This window comes from Puntigrus tetrazona, chromosome 5 (assembly GCF_018831695.1).
Source record: "Puntigrus tetrazona isolate hp1 chromosome 5, ASM1883169v1, whole genome shotgun sequence".
Taxonomy (NCBI): domain Eukaryota; kingdom Metazoa; phylum Chordata; class Actinopteri; order Cypriniformes; family Cyprinidae; genus Puntigrus; species Puntigrus tetrazona.
In genome coordinates, this window is record NC_056703.1 from 14,259,798 (window position 1) to 14,275,970 (window position 16,173).

General features: G+C 38.9%; 1 protein-coding gene across 1 annotated transcript in view; it reads right to left on the reverse strand.

The window, feature by feature from the left end:
- The window catches only part of LOC122344799 (neuronal tyrosine-phosphorylated phosphoinositide-3-kinase adapter 1), a 33,799-nt gene extending 19,459 nt beyond the window's left edge, over window positions 1-14,340 (reverse strand). Inside the window, exon 1 of the mRNA XM_043238372.1 lies at window positions 12,499-14,340. The gene's annotated coding sequence lies outside the window, so the exon portion shown is untranslated. The remainder of the gene's footprint in view (window positions 1-12,498) is intronic.
- Window positions 14,341-16,173: the final 1,833 nt, after the last annotated feature.

Here is a 16,173-nt window from a genome sequence, read left to right on the forward strand (position 1 = left end):
ATCCTGCTTCTGAAAATTTTGAGTAATCTAGATGTCCTTGATTTAGCTGGTTTAGTCGTGTTTAATTGGGACTAGAGTTAAACTCTGCTGGTTGGTAGCTTTCAGAAGCAGGATTATACAAACACTTGGCTTTTCCATTACTATATGTGGTTTGAACAGCTCGGCCAAATCAGCATAAGGATACATCAACAGAATGGTATACAGCTCTCTTTTTCTGGGGGTTGTACTATGATGGTGGCTGAACAAACTCAGGGTTACGTTTTGAATCAACAAAACCAAATTTAATCCAATCCGGCTTTCTTGGTACCATGATCCTGAACATCAACTTGCTCTGTCAAAGTGTAACATCAGTAATGAACAGCCAATCACATGCCTTAAAAACAGTGACTCACTTCTCAGAAGAGAGTGGAAAGATTAAAACGACTGAAAAAGTTTAGGAATTTAAATACATTTATGCAGAAAGATCCGATCATGAAAGAGGACAACTTAAAGAAAACATTTGGTCACTTCAAGTGCAAGTGAAAGTCGAGCTAGTTTTAGTTGATTTTATAGATTTTCCAACTTTGGAGTGTAAATTTTTTATTGTAGTGAACACCACTAAAAGCCAAACAACTTTCATGGTACCTAAAACCCAGAGTTGGTGCAAACTAAACTTAAAATGAGCAGGCTAGTCAGCTAAACTTACTTCATTGTATAGGCCTAAATATCAGCTTTTCTGCAAATATGTGTGATGAAATCAGCTTTCTGACCCCGCATAGACAGTACCTACAACTACTACCATGTTCAAGGCCCAGAAAGATAGTAAGGACATCATGTGACATCAGCGGTTCAACCTTACTTTTATAAATCTGGGAGAATACTTTTTGTGCACGAAGAAAATAATGACTTTATTCAACAGGTTATTGCATCTCTCTTAATTCATCGTCTGTATATTCTGTCTCAAATAAATAAGGCTGCGCAAAAATCCTCTCAAAATGCATAAAAGACTGCTTTATATACAGTATGTGTTTTCCTCTGCTTGTAAACAAGGCGCAGCACATAGGTTCTACATCAAAACGCCAGCTCCTCTGTCGGCAGCACCACATGCATCGGTCACGGTATTCCCATGAAGAAATTGTTGAATAAGGTCTTTATTTTTGTCTTCTTAGTGCACAAAGAGTGTTCTCCTAGCTTCACGAACGTGGCCTTGAATGTGGTAGTTGTATTGCTGTATTTAAACAGCAAAATTATTAAATAGAAATAAATTACCAAAGACAAAATGATCAGTAAAATTATAGAATCAACTGCAACTTCCAAAAGAGCTGACCTCACCGTCTTTTACAAGTGCTGTAGCTGAATTTATTTACCGCCTGTTTTAAGGTTTTTAATAAGTTTTAAGGTTTTCCTGTTTAAGGTTATTGAGCATTAAGCTTTAGTCTTTTTTTCTACTTCTATCTGAACATGTGGAACAGGCAAAGGTACAGAGCATATAAAGTTTAATGGTGCGTTTGATAGCCACAGCCGGTAATAAAATGAAAAGCACTATAAGACCATCTAGCTTTTTAAAATGTTGTTCACGTATAGCATGTTAATCATTTCCCCCGTGTACACTTCAGCACATTCTACAAAATTGTCCGCACACTATTTCTCTCAAATTTCTGTCACCTCAAATCAGCAAACACATGAATGAACAGTTCAATCTGTAATATATGAAATTTTTTCCACCTCCTCATCTTCCTCCATCCACCCCCACAACCTCCTGCCTCCACACTCACTGCCGAAACAAACACAAAGGCAAAGAGAAACACTCTGAAAGTGGCCATCGTTTGCAACTCCAACTAACACCCACTGCACGGTCCAGTCATCTACCCCACAGATGACTCTCTCGGATGAGAACATATTCTACTTTTTCTGGATGTTATGAAACTGTCAATCACGCACATCTGTTCTCTAGGCATATCTCGTTCTACCTGAACATCATGTTCTCCCTAAATAATGGGTACGAACAAGAGTCATTCTGTTCATTCTAGATGCTAAGCACTTGAATAACATAGGGATCAATGCCTACTTTTTGCATCCAAACCAGATTACTGTCCTCCACTCACCGCTATGCTGATGACTCAGTTCTCCTCATCCCAAGGTTCATATGTATCTGCAACCTCGGAATCTCAATCTATCTATCTACATTTCCACTTGTTAACATCAATTAACAATGAAAAACACATCTATAATGTATTAATCTTGGTTTATGTTAATCCCATCCTTTACTAATACGATCTAAAAATCACATTTTATTTAATGGATAAAGAACTAACAATGAAAAGTAATATTTTATTAACCAGTGTTAAGAATAGGCCATGAATAAGCACTTTAATAAATATTTCATACCGTTAGTTATCATTATTTATGCACTAGCTTAACTAAAGGACCCGTCATTTAATTTTTTTTTTCACTCTCAACCAACCTAAATACATTTTCTAGAAAAAAAAAACATTTAGAATTTACATGTTACCTTTAATCCATCCATCCTTCCATTTTGCTGTCAGCAGGATTCATATTTTCATTTGCTTGTCCCAGTACTTGTTGTTAACATGATTTCTAATAAACAAACTCAAGATAAAGAACATATGACAGTCATGTCAATGTCTTTGATACTCCCTTTTCATCTCTTTTACATCTGAGTGTGGACTCTTGAACCAGAAATTTATGCCAAAGGCCTACCCAACTCAGGGACTGTCATACATAATCATATCATGTATTGATCAGCGTGCATGTTCATGTAGCACACGTGAGAGCTGTGGAGGGGGGAGACAGGTTCATTTCAGCGTCTAATAGAGATACTTGAAAATGGGAATCAATGAAGGCTCCCCTTGGCTAAAACTGGGATTACATGAAAATACTCCCATCCAAGTTTTTCCTCGCAAACGCAACATCAGGACTGGAGCCACACTAAGCAAAGATCAATACTCTACGCAACATGGAGTAAGACACTATACAGAACACAGATCCTGAGAAAACACAGATACGGTTACTTTACTAAAAACAGAGGCTATTACAAACAAAGCATCCCAGATACAATTTCAAACTGAAAAACTTATGCTACACACTGATCACAAAAGCCTAATTCAGCATAAACATATTTCTTCAAGCATATTTTATTACAACAACATAAACAGTAAGACACATTATTATTGATGGCAATCCCATCCACATACACTACTACTTAGGTTTCATTTACTGCATACTGAAGCATGCTATCAGTGCAGTGTTTTCAGCCTCTGCTGCTTCAATATATAAGTACATGGACCCTAATCTATAGAACTATTCTGAGAACCACTTTATGAGGATTTTATCTTTTTTTTTTATAATATGGTCGTATCATATACAATAAAAAGACTGAAAGATCTTTATAGCAACGCATCAAAATAAAAGTTCAGTTAACTTGAAGATACCATGGCAATTGTATTATTTAAAGCTGCATTCCGTAACTGAAGCTCTAGTGTTTAATGAAAAACCTATGTGTGTGTTGAGGAAGAACTTTGTAGCTACTCCTCTGTTCATGTCAATGACGAAGCACGCAGGTACTGGGCTACTCCGCAGCGGTAACTACCCGAACCAGTGTAAATAGTCTGAATATAAAAACGTATTATAGGTGTATCATAGTGATTCAGGACAAGCCAAGACATGGTTTGGAAAATGGATTTTTGGTGTATATTTGTTATTATACAGACTTTGTACATTTTGAAAACAAAGTTACGGACTGCAGTTTTAATTTAATGGTAGTATTACCACTGCTAATATTGGCCAGAATTTATTTAGAAGAAAAATGTAAATACACAACACATTTATTAAAAAATTTTATAACATAAATTAAAGATGCTTTAGATTATTATAATTTTATGAAACCAACCACAAGTTGGTTTAAAATCCAGAAAAACTGAAATGGAACAAACGGATTTGGGGAAATAATAAAGCAGATTTCATATCACTCTAAATCTCCAGCATGATTTGAGATGATCCAAAGAGCATCTTATGCTCCAGTGGAGGAAAGGCCATCTGACCGTCTGCCGCGTGATCAAATTACTTATTTGATTAGTGACCTAGAAATACTGCAGTTGAAACACTTCTTAATCATTTAAAGTTGTAATGTTCCTTAGCTTGTTCTTTGCAATAATAAAAAAAGTTGCCTCTCTGATTTTCAATGATTTATATTTCTAAAATGTAATTATTGCTGAATTGCTGTATTATATCAGTAGTGACTGCACATGGATCTTGAGACATATACACACATGCCACATATAAATGTTTTTCACACACCTATTTAAGAACACAACATTCCTTCAGGTGTTCCATTACAGGTGCAACAACCACTTAAGACACACATGCTTGTTTATATAGATGTGAGGGTCATAAGGTCAGTTCACACAGATCATTAAATCTCAGGGACAGATGGGATTTGCGCACACACACACAGCAATACATCCACTGCATAAATAATCACACCCACATAACATAGAGAACAACAGACAACTGAATCTTTGCATGTGTAAATTTTGTCATCTCACGTATTTGCATGGGAGATTTTGCAGCGCTTTCCAAAATCTGTGTGTGAAGTCACATAATGCGTCCCTCGCTTATTGTCCTGTCCCTTTACACTGCACCTGGCTGTTGTCATGGTGACTAGCCAGCTGTCGCTTTTTGGCGGCTGCTCTCCTGTCACTTCAGAACCACAGAGCGCTCTCGTGCCGAAAAACAGAAAGGCAGACAGAGATGAATTAGATATAGACACAGAGAAACAGAGTAGATGGAAAGGTGGAGAAAAAGAGGAAGGAGGGAGGAGAACACATTCGAGAGGTTGGAGAAGGTTAAAGAGTCTGGAAGGAGGTGCATGAAAAGACGAAAGGATGTGAAAGAGAGTGATACCGAGCAAGAGGAAACAGACACGAGGAGGCAAACAGCAGGACAAGCGCAGAAAGATGAATGGAAGGGAATATGGAGACAATGAACACAGGAGAGGGCATAAAAAACAGACAGAGAGAAAAGGAAGTGTGTTGTAGGGATGGGGGAGGGATGTGAAACCATGTCTCTCACACCAGTCACTGTGTGCGGTCTCCTAGCAACACTGTCTACTGCCGTCCACATCCCTCTCTGTCTGTCTCCATCGCTCGTCTTCTAGCTCAATGCTCACACTGTAGGATTCCAGTCTGTGTGTGTGGATGCTCGCTTTGCTTTACTTTAGCAAACTCGCTCAATCTGTTAGGACTTCGGTTTGGCTTTTTAGAACACACTCAGCAACTCGATCGGTCGGAGCTGTCACGGAATGGAGTCAAAAGCAGGATAAATGATTGAAGCAAGCCAGGACACATGCATGCTGGGAGTGCCACCCACAGGGAAATCAGCTGGTACATACACACCGCAGCACCTGTGTGCATAAATTAGCAATGTGTGTTCTGTGCAAATTCAGCTCCTGTAATCGACACAGTATTCAATACTGCCATGTGTGGAACAACAAAACATAAACTTTAAGCAATGGTTCATCCAAAACTGCAAAATACCCCATATTTTACTTACCCATCCTAAGTGTATTTAACGTTCTTCAGAAAAAACAAGTCAAAATTAAGTATGTTTTTGCCCAAAACAAGCGAAATAATCAGTGTATCAGCTTCTTGTTTTCGACTTTTAATTCATTACCGGCATTTAGTATTGCTCTATCCTCATTCGTCTATTCTCTTCTAAGCTTACGCTATGAATGCAGCTTGAATGTCCAAATCTGTTTGACTTTTTTTTTTTTTTTTACTGCTGAACACAAAAGAAGATATTTTAAAAAATTTCAGTGTTTTTGTTTAATGCGATAAAAGTCAGAAGTTGTTTCCATTACCCAGTAATCGCATAAGAAATGAGTAACTAATTTTTTAATAAAAATATTTAGCAAAAAAAGTTTTCTTGCTGGCTTTAGGTTCATGGTTATTCTGAAATGCCCAAGCAGTATTTCTGTACATTTGCCTCCAAGAACTGTCTAACCTGACTGTGTTCCCAAACAGCAAGTATCCATCTCCGAAAGGAATGACTACATTTATTTTCTTTTTGCACACAATATATTATACAGTAGTCAACATGGATCAAAAACATTCATCAAAGTTGTTCTAAAACATAAAAACTAAATGTGCTTTTGTCTTAGTTCAAATGTTTTGATCCACTTCAAACAATTCTCTCTCAAATTTTCTGGGCAATTTTTTTTTAAATGGTGGTTTTACAGTCATGTGATATGGTATATTAGAGCAACATACAGTAATTTAGCAGTACGAACATTTCACGATAAAACAAAAATTAAATGGATGAGTCAATAACAACCAAACACTTTTTTTGTGGGAGATGTAGCAGCAGTAGTTGTGACATGTAGGTGTGTGGTTTGTTTTACGCTGTGATGCAAATAGATCGTTTTAGTCACTGGTTTGGGGCTGTGGCCTTCTGTGCACGTGTTACCTATGTTCTTTGTGCTCACTTTGACATACTGACCTGCATTAATCAAGTCTTTTTGTACAATGCTAATATGCTATGCTAATAAATCACAAAATTCCTGCCTTTCAATATTCTTAAAAAAATTCACATTTTTTGTACTTAAACCTTTGTTGCCAGCCAAAGCCCTCTTTCAATAATTTAATGACACATTTGCACATTCACAGTTCTCTGATGTTGGTTAAATGTCACATGACGTGTAAATAGATAAAGTGTGATAGTGTCTTGCTCACATTACATTCACACTGGTGAATGTAATGTGAGCTTACGTAAAATTACATAATAATAATCAAGAATCATGATTGCACACATTAACTGTTTTAATCCATTTACATCTCTAATGTTTCTTTTACTTTGTTTTCATTTTAATATATATCATCTGGGTTTATTTTATTGCTACTTTCAATCCTTTTATGTAAAGCACTTTTGATTACCACTGTATATGAAATGTGCTGTATAAATAAACTTGCTTGCCTGCTAGCTTTTCATCATCTCACAAACCCCCTGCAGTTCCCTCACAAACCCCCAAAGGCTTCACAAACACCCCGTTTGGGAAACCCTGCTCTAGTCTGTCAGTTACAGCAACACCTATATCACCTGAAATCACAGCTTTTAGACAGGCGAGATCTTTCTGTCTCCAGCATTCACACCGACACTATACACATTTTTAGTTTGACATATTATTTAGCGTATAGCAAACGCACACATTTGTTTTTCCGTCATGACGGGGATTTTCCAGAACTGCCGTACCTAAACCTCATTTTAAGATTCCTGCGAGCGTTCCATAAGACATATATTTCTGAAGCTGTTCAGAAGCAGCGAGAAATGTTGGCGTCTCACCACAACGAAAGCGACTTCAGGTTTTACTACGCTTGTGGGGGGACATTTGATCCCTACAATTTAAGCCAGACTTGACCCACACACAAAAACGCAAACCTTTACCACAGATCAACAACACACTCAACGAATGATGAATATTTAATAAAGTCTGGACTAAAAATAACCTGCTTTCTCTCTGTCTCTGTATACAATTTGCTCTCTCGCACATTGAATATAAGGAATGTGCTGCATCCCACTGCACTCAACCTGCAGCCCGTCTGTCTGTCTGTCCAGCTCCATAACGCTCCATAGAGAGGATAGCTGTGTCTGATTGCACTGTCTGGAAAACACCCATACACACAAGCAATCACACACTGAGCACTGCAGCAGACTGCCAATTAGCGAGGAACTATGGAGGAGCAACTGCTTCCTCACATGCAGCACTCATCTGAACATGTGTCCAAGTGTGTTTTGTCGAAACAAAGTGCAGCATCACCAGGGATTACCAGTATTTGCCTTATTCTGCAAGCTGACAAAATATATCTCCTCATCCTCATTTTAAATCACTCCTCCCCTTCCACTGCTGTTTCACTCTGTTCTTCTGTTTTCCGCATCTAATTTTCGCTCTCTCTCACTTTATTCATGGAAGCACTCACTGACCTCCTCTCCCCCTCCTTTTCGCTTCACTCCTTCCCTTGTTCTCTCTCTTTTTCTCCTAGTTTGCCCTTGGATTCATGATGCTCACAGGAATCTGCAGTAATCAAGGTGACATGTTTCATACACACGCAAGCCGGTATATATGCAAACGCACATGCATGCCAACACGTGAAGCAAACATACTCACACAAGCTTCGTGAAGGCAAGACAATGGAAAGGGAAACACATTCTTTATGTTGTAGCATCTGTGCAAGTTTGCATGTGCAACGCTGGAAGCTCTTCGTTAAACATTCAGTTACAAAAAGTAAGATTTGGATAAAAACAAAACGTGTTTTGGGAAGTTGCATCATGATACCACAGATAGACGTCTACATAGGCAAACAAACACCCAGCAAACGCTTACACATGCTAAGCTGGGGCAGACGGTGGAGTAATGGACCCCTTCACATGTTCATCCCAAGGGAAGACTTTGTTTTGAGTATTGCTTTGTATAAGGTGTAAGTGTGTGTGTATTCTTGCACATCTGTTTCATGTGCTGAGTACACAAGCGAACAAAAGACTGCTCATCTTCGTGTGTGTGTCTGCATGTGTGTACAGAGGTAAGACGAGGACAAGGAGGTGGGTGCTGTAATGACAGAAGCAAAAATATTTTCACTGTTTGAAACCTAGAGGCTGCTCACCTACACATACATGCTTTACGCATAACAACAACCAACAATGAACACCCACAGCCTCATCGGAAAACCACAAGTATGCCATCATTTCTATTAACCCATATTACACTGGATCATTAAGAATTTTTAATAATATTACTAAAACACTCTAAAATGCATGTATTTTATATTCTATTATATATTGCATATTTTAATCAGCAATTTATATATTAAATTTTACACACACACACTTAAGATGCAATAATTAGAACACACACGACATACAAATATCTGAAATTATTCAAAATAAATCTTGCACATTATATATGACAACACTGTTTTACTATTAGTATTTCTGAAAAAAAACATCATATTAAGAATTTTTTAAAGTATAGATCATTTTTATTTAAGTTCTTATTATTTCTTCACTGCTCTTTAGGTGTACTAAAGCAAAACCATTAGTTTTAGGCACCCTCAGGGAACATGCGCCCCTGGATGGAAATCAGTACCATAAATAAAGCAAAGTATGTGGTAACCTGCTCTGCCCCAGTTGTGAAGGACTCCCCCGGTTCACAGCAGCACAGCGCCTGCTGATGACAGATGCCAGATCCATCTACATGACACTCCTCCAGAAAAGCAAATCCCCCAAATATTTAGCTCATATAAACACATGCACAACCATCCCAAAGCCCCTCTACCTGCCTTCCATGCTAAAAGCTTTAGACTCTCTGACCTGAAAGTGTTTCTCTAACAGATATGACATACTGTGCAACCAGGTGGAAGACGGAATGAAATATTTGACATTTTACGTAGCAGAAGCTATTTTGGACCCTGCAAACACAACATGTGCGATGGTGCTGTGAACATCTCTGGTCACTCTTCTGTTGCTTTTAAGTTCAGTAGAAACCAGGTCCACGAATCTAACTTAACCCATGAAAATTTTATGTCCTCCTTCTTGTTCCCTCAGTCTGTATACAAGCTATGCTCTATTGAATCTGAAACATTGATGTTGCCAGTGAGAGTCCCCAGTGATGCTGGCCTCTTCTTCTCCGTGTTCTTCCGCTTCTTTTCAGTGTTCAGTGCTCCAGCGCTCTCTCTGTATCTACAAAGCTAACTCCAATGACATTCAAGTATGTGTTCATACAAAAATCCACATACAGCTGCTGTCAGATTAAATCTTTAAAACTACCCCATTCTGCCTGAGAGGGCTACTTTACAGCGCGCCATTAAAGTGATCTGCTTTACTAACCAAGTTACGCTATACATTAGTATGCTAAAGCACTTCACTAACAGAACATTAGTGTGAAATACATGGATCGCTACTCTGTCAAGCATACAGTAAGCCTCAGTGCCTGAAGGGTTCATTCTAGTGTACATCTAACCCAGCTTTCCCTTAATAATTCTGTCTTGCGTCACATTAGTGAACGTTCATCTTTATTCATCAGTACTACTTCTCCCACCCTCCCCACATCTCATTTGATTTAAGCCTAAAACAGACATCATACTCCTGCTTGGATGCAAACATACCATAAAAATTCAATTCGGTCCTTTCAGGAAATCTACAGCGTAAAGCCTGAGCCTGGATCATCCAGACAGACAGACAGACAGAACTAAAGCCCAACCCGAAAAAACGAGCTTTACAAGGGAACATCTGTCAAAGTCTAATCAGAGCCACACAAACATAGTCTCTCCTTCTGTCCAAACACGCTTACGTTTCTCCTCGGTTTCTCTCCTAATGAATCCTTAAGATCATATGATGTTCTCTCTACCTTGTTCACAATTGCACTTCTATTCTCTTATTTTCCAATTACACAGTCTTTAAAACGATCTGCTTATTATCTCATTACCCTCATTCTAATTCACCCTTCCTGCTTTTTGTTCATCGCCCTCTCCCTTATTTTCTCACATGCCGCTGTCATATGCTGTTTCATCAAATTTCAAAAAACAAATTTATGGGAGCTTAGAGACAGGGAGTTGGTTAGAGATGGAAACTAAGCTTTCTCTTACTAGCCACTAGAAGTCACTCTTATTGTGCTGCATTTACTTCAGTGAAGTTGCTATAGATTTGAGTGCAGGAATCTTTAACATGGGTTTGTGGTGACACTGCGGGGGCTCTAATTTTCAGGACAAATGTTCAAATAATCATAATATTTTACATTTGAACACAATTAGCCTATAATACTTTATTATTACTATGACAACGGTTAATTCAGCTAAATGTATAACACTGAAATGTATTAGCCCAAGCAAATTTAAATGCACGTGCAGTGATTCTGTAAATGGATGCAGTGTAAACTTCATAAGTATGTGAACACATTAATACAATATTCTACAAATGTATATATGTATATAAGCCAAGTTGATCATGTAACAATCAATTTAATACAGTATGTGAGGGTGTCCATCTCTATCACTCACATGTGACTGTCCTTCTCACTCTCAGCATGTATCAGCCTACACTATATACAACATGCTATACACACACTATATAACACTAATATGCACGCATACGTACATATATGTTTTCATTTGCGAACACGTACTCACAACCACATCCACATGCAAAAAAACCCCACACACATCCAAACTGAGAAGACACCCAGCATTTATTTAAATGCATCAATACCAAAAGAGAAATACACCATGGTGCAACTGCTTGATTAATTGATTGATCAGTTAAAGGACTGGCTGGAGGTTATGCCATCTACAGAATGTATTTTTGTCAATGCTTTGGGGTAAATCCAAGAAAAAAAGGTCCCATAATCTAAAAATGACTCGCTAATTAATACCTCCTGGCTAGACCTTAAAAAAGCCTTGTGTGAAGATTTCCACAGCCCCCAGACAAGGTGGGGCTGGTCTCCTCATGTCTGCAGTGTACTACAGTCTACACCTCCTAGCCTAACTGGCTTTCCCCGCGCTCACCCCGCCTCTATTGCTTTTAATCCGCGAATAATGTCTCCGGTGGACAGTCTAACTTGGCGCTATTAATCATTACCGGGAATACACAAGAACGATCCCGAGACGTCCAGGTTCACGCCACAGACATACACGCGCACGCAGCCACGCCTCCCATCTACTATCACATCACGACTCTAATAAAATTGGCTGCGGTTGTAGCTTGTCGCACGTGCCATTGGCATTCTGATGCCACATTCACGCGCGATTCATGCAGACGTTACGTGAGACGAATATTTCTGGGGGACGCACGCCGTTACAACAGCCCACGTTACACCGCTGACCACCAAATGAAGTCTACGAAGAACCAAGAGAGAAAACGTTAAACATATTAAGGTTAAATCCCGCGTCCTTCGCATACTCGGCGCGCGTCAAATCGCCGGCAAAGGCTCGCTTCCTACGTAGCGAACTCCAAAACTCTCGCGCACCTGAAGACGCTCCTCAAGACGCGTCACTTATGTACGCTCAACTGATCACAAACCCGCTGCCTTTACACATCTTTCACGTTGATTAGCATCTCGGTCGGTTTTTGGGGGAGAAAAGATCGACGGTAAAACCCACAATCATTCGAGCCGTATTGTTTATTTAAAGCGCAAACACAAATAACAAAAATAAACGGCTGGTTTTACAAGACAGCAGTTCTCAGGGCAAACCCCGTTCTTAGAAAATACAGCACACGCATTGGGTTGTCAATAAAAAAAGGTTTACGTATACATATATATCCATATAAACACGGCGATAGCGCTCGGTCAATTCCTCTGTGGGAGATCGTATTGCTAGCCTTTGCCAGATGTTTGTAATTATATTTCCACACACAAGTCAATACCAATTGAGGTCGAATATCGTCACAATACGTATAATTTCAACACACCCGCCTTTAGTGTACAGAAAACAAATGGTGCAGAATAGCTTGACTTACATAAACGGTGTGAAGTCGAATTGCAGAGGACAAGTAGTAAAATCAGACAACAACAAATCCACGCCGGTCTGCTGACGATGACATTGCCCTCTTCGCAGAGGAAAGACGGAGGTGACAGTAATTTCCAACCGTGACATAAAACATTAGACGTGAAATTCTACGCGAGGAGACCGAGCATCAGTGCGCTGACGTCTGGCTGCTTTTTGTAAACAACATCCTCATCCCCGTCCAAGCCCTCAGCGCGGAGCACGACGAGAAAGCGCTTCGCTATCCATGGTGCGGTTCACTGCGACGTTAGAGAAGAGGAGGGAAAAAAAAACATCCCTTCAAAGCGGGCCTATAGAACCATTCACAAATGCAGTCTGTTTAGTGCCCGCGCGCTAACCGGGAGACGACTTTACGGTAATGAATGCAGAGACCGCGGATAAACAGATATGTCGGCGGCGGCGGCGCACATGAATATTCTTGCTACAGAGCTCGTCGGTCACCGGAGAAGCAGATGCCGAGCTACTGATTCCGTTCTGATGCGCGCCTCGCTCTCCTGAAATGACGTTATATCGTGCTGCTGTTTTTTTTGGTGAAGGGAGACATTTTCTGCCCTCGCCGTGCTAAATATAAATTCCACGGACTGTTGTAATGCCGCTGTTACGTTTACATTTTTATGCCTGCCCTTGCCACCACCTTTCTGACAGCTGATTCGACGCACGTATTTACAATTTTAGTCCGCGTTCGCTCCGTGCAGACGTAAGCAGTCTGTCAGCGTGCGCGCCAACGAGCCCTAATGCTCCACCAACAACATCGAGGCACTGGATATTCCGTTGCACATTATTTTTTTTTGCTAATCTCCCTTTCCACTTACACACTCGTGTTTAGCCTATTTGCATTTGACATCTAGGCATAACCACCTACTGTCAGCAGCGGCAATCACCTAATTCACCTGAAGAGGTAACCTACATCACAACAGTTACCCAATCACCTTAACCTTTCACAGGCCGTCTAACAACATCAAGAACCGCTCAGGCTATTATTAATGAGGTTCCTATTAAATTCCCGTTGGGCTATTAAAAGGACATTTTCCCCCTAAAACTATGCATGTTCCCTTCTTGGTCGCTTTATTGTTGGATGCAGCCAGCCTACATGATCTCCTGCATGTGCTATCCGTGCTTGGGGTGAGAAAATGTTGTGATGTGAGCAAGAGATGAGAAATGAGGGAGAAATGCGAGAAGTGAGACACGGAAAACAAAGGATAAAAATAACAGCACTCACACTTTAGGATGGCGGAGAGCCACTGTGTCATCACACATTTAATTGGAGTAGCTCATGCGCATACGGCATGAGATTGCATCACAGAAATAGTCAGGAAGCTGGAATATAACCATTGATCGGTAATGAATCACACTTTGCCTTTGCACAAAAGAAGAACTTTGCGTACTTTAAATAGAATGCGTTGCCTCTCCACATCAGCTGAGTAATGGTTACATCTACGTGAACACCATTGTCGTGGGCATTTATCTAATACGGACTGTTTCTTGTAATCTACGACTGACTTCAAACCATTTGGTTTGAACTCGGTCCTGACCTGGTGGGGCCCTGCAGCTCATAAGGGGCGCTGGCTTGTGAAATCACAGGTTCGGGTTCATATTTAAATGACGAAAACGTATATACTGTATATTCAGGAAATAGTGATATCTTCTGTCTATGTGAATACATGAATATGATAAGATGGAGAAGCATAATACAGACGCTAAACCTGTACAAAGAAGCACAAAATCACTTTCACAGTTTTTTCATAACTGTTCCCTTCTGGTGGAATGACCTTCTTGGCCATGTTCAAGAAATGGATAAAAACAAGTCTTTCATCTTTATTTGATCCTCTAATTTTAGCACTCTCTTTTCTAATTCCATGTGATCTTTTGTTTCCTATTCACTTAAAAAAAACTTGCACTCAATTGCACTCTCTGTTAGTTTTTTTAGCTGCTTGTTTTTTGTTTTTTTTAATAAACTATTTTTTGTATTATTTTTCTCATTTGCAAGTCACTTTGGATAAAAGGTCTACTAAACGACAGAATGTAAATGTAAATGTATATAAACATATACAAATAATTAATGTAGTTATATATATTTTTGTTTGGGTATATATGAAAAGGGTTCCTCAAACAGTTGCTCAATTCTTTTACTTTAAATAAGAACTTATGTACAATTTTCATTAAAAGGCAACTAATAGCATTGACTAGTAGCCAAATGAGTTCGATCACACGATCACAGTTCTTTTTGCACAGTAGTTGAGCTGGTATGTACAAAACTGAAGGATTCATTATCAAGACAATGCAAAGCCTACAGTTAAGGCTAACAAAATCCTATGATTGTGTTAATCCAGGCCTAAACATACTTTGCCAAACTCTGATGGACATCAGCCGGGGGTTGAATCAAAGAGACAATTGTACAAATTAACACAACTTCTACATTTAAAGATGACATATTATGAAATGTTAGCTACTTCAGTCCATTGCATTCTCATGATTCACGTTATTTTATTTGTACAGTGCTTTTCACAAATACATTTTAAAGCAGCTTTACAGATCATAATTATTATTATTATTATTATTATTATTATTATTATTATTATTATTATAGAGTGACCTGTTATCAGAAGTGGGCCACAAATCATGCAGTTAGATATGCACAGAGACAATGAACACAAAGAAATTGTGTTATGATCACATTTGGCGGTTTTTAATGTTGACTCTTAATTGTGATGTGAATGTGACAGGATAAAACCAACTGAGGTTTAAAATCTCACACAATGTTAGTTTTTCAAATCAAAAGCGCTTCAAATATTTGCTTCATGGGCAACTTTTGGGATGGACACATTCAGCTGCAGTCATATGTGATTGATAAATACGAAAAATGTGCCATAATGCAGATTGCCAGTTCTCCGAATAAAATAAGAATCAACAACTATGGAAGAATAGGTTATTTTATAATAGCTATTTTCTGTTTAATTCCTGCAGTGACCTTTAGTATCTTATGAAGCAGACATTTTCAACAGAATTGCAGAGACAGGGCTGATGTGTCATACAATTGTGATTATAAAAGGCTGTTTTACAATTTTTTACAAGATTGTTTGTCTTTCACAATCAAATAAGTTCTCATATTTAACTTTGTGTTGTCTTTTCACCCCTGAGTAAAACTACAAAATGATTTTGCACTGGACATCTCTAGCACATAATATAAATAGTATGTTTTTTTTTAGTTCCTTGCCACTGTCACCTTTGGTTTGCCTAGCTGGTGACTTGCTAGTTAGTAATTTCTGGCAATACTGTAGACTTGATTGCACAGACACTATTTAAAGAGAATTGAACTGAGCCGGATGATGTCATCAATGAATCAGCCATGAACTGACATTTTAGCTGAAAAAAACAACAACTTAAAACTGTTTTCTATCGTCTTCGTGCATTGTCTGCAGTTTTTCCCGTCTGACATTGTAAGGTTGCTTTGACGCAATCTGTGTTGTATAAAGCGCTATATAAATAAACGTGGCTAATACAGGCTATACCGATAAGCAAAATGTGTTAATTTATAACAAAAAAGTATTACATATCAATCTCTAAAGTTCATCTTTTGACTAGAAAAACCGGTTCGACTTGTTACAAAACAGCGACATCGACATACTTC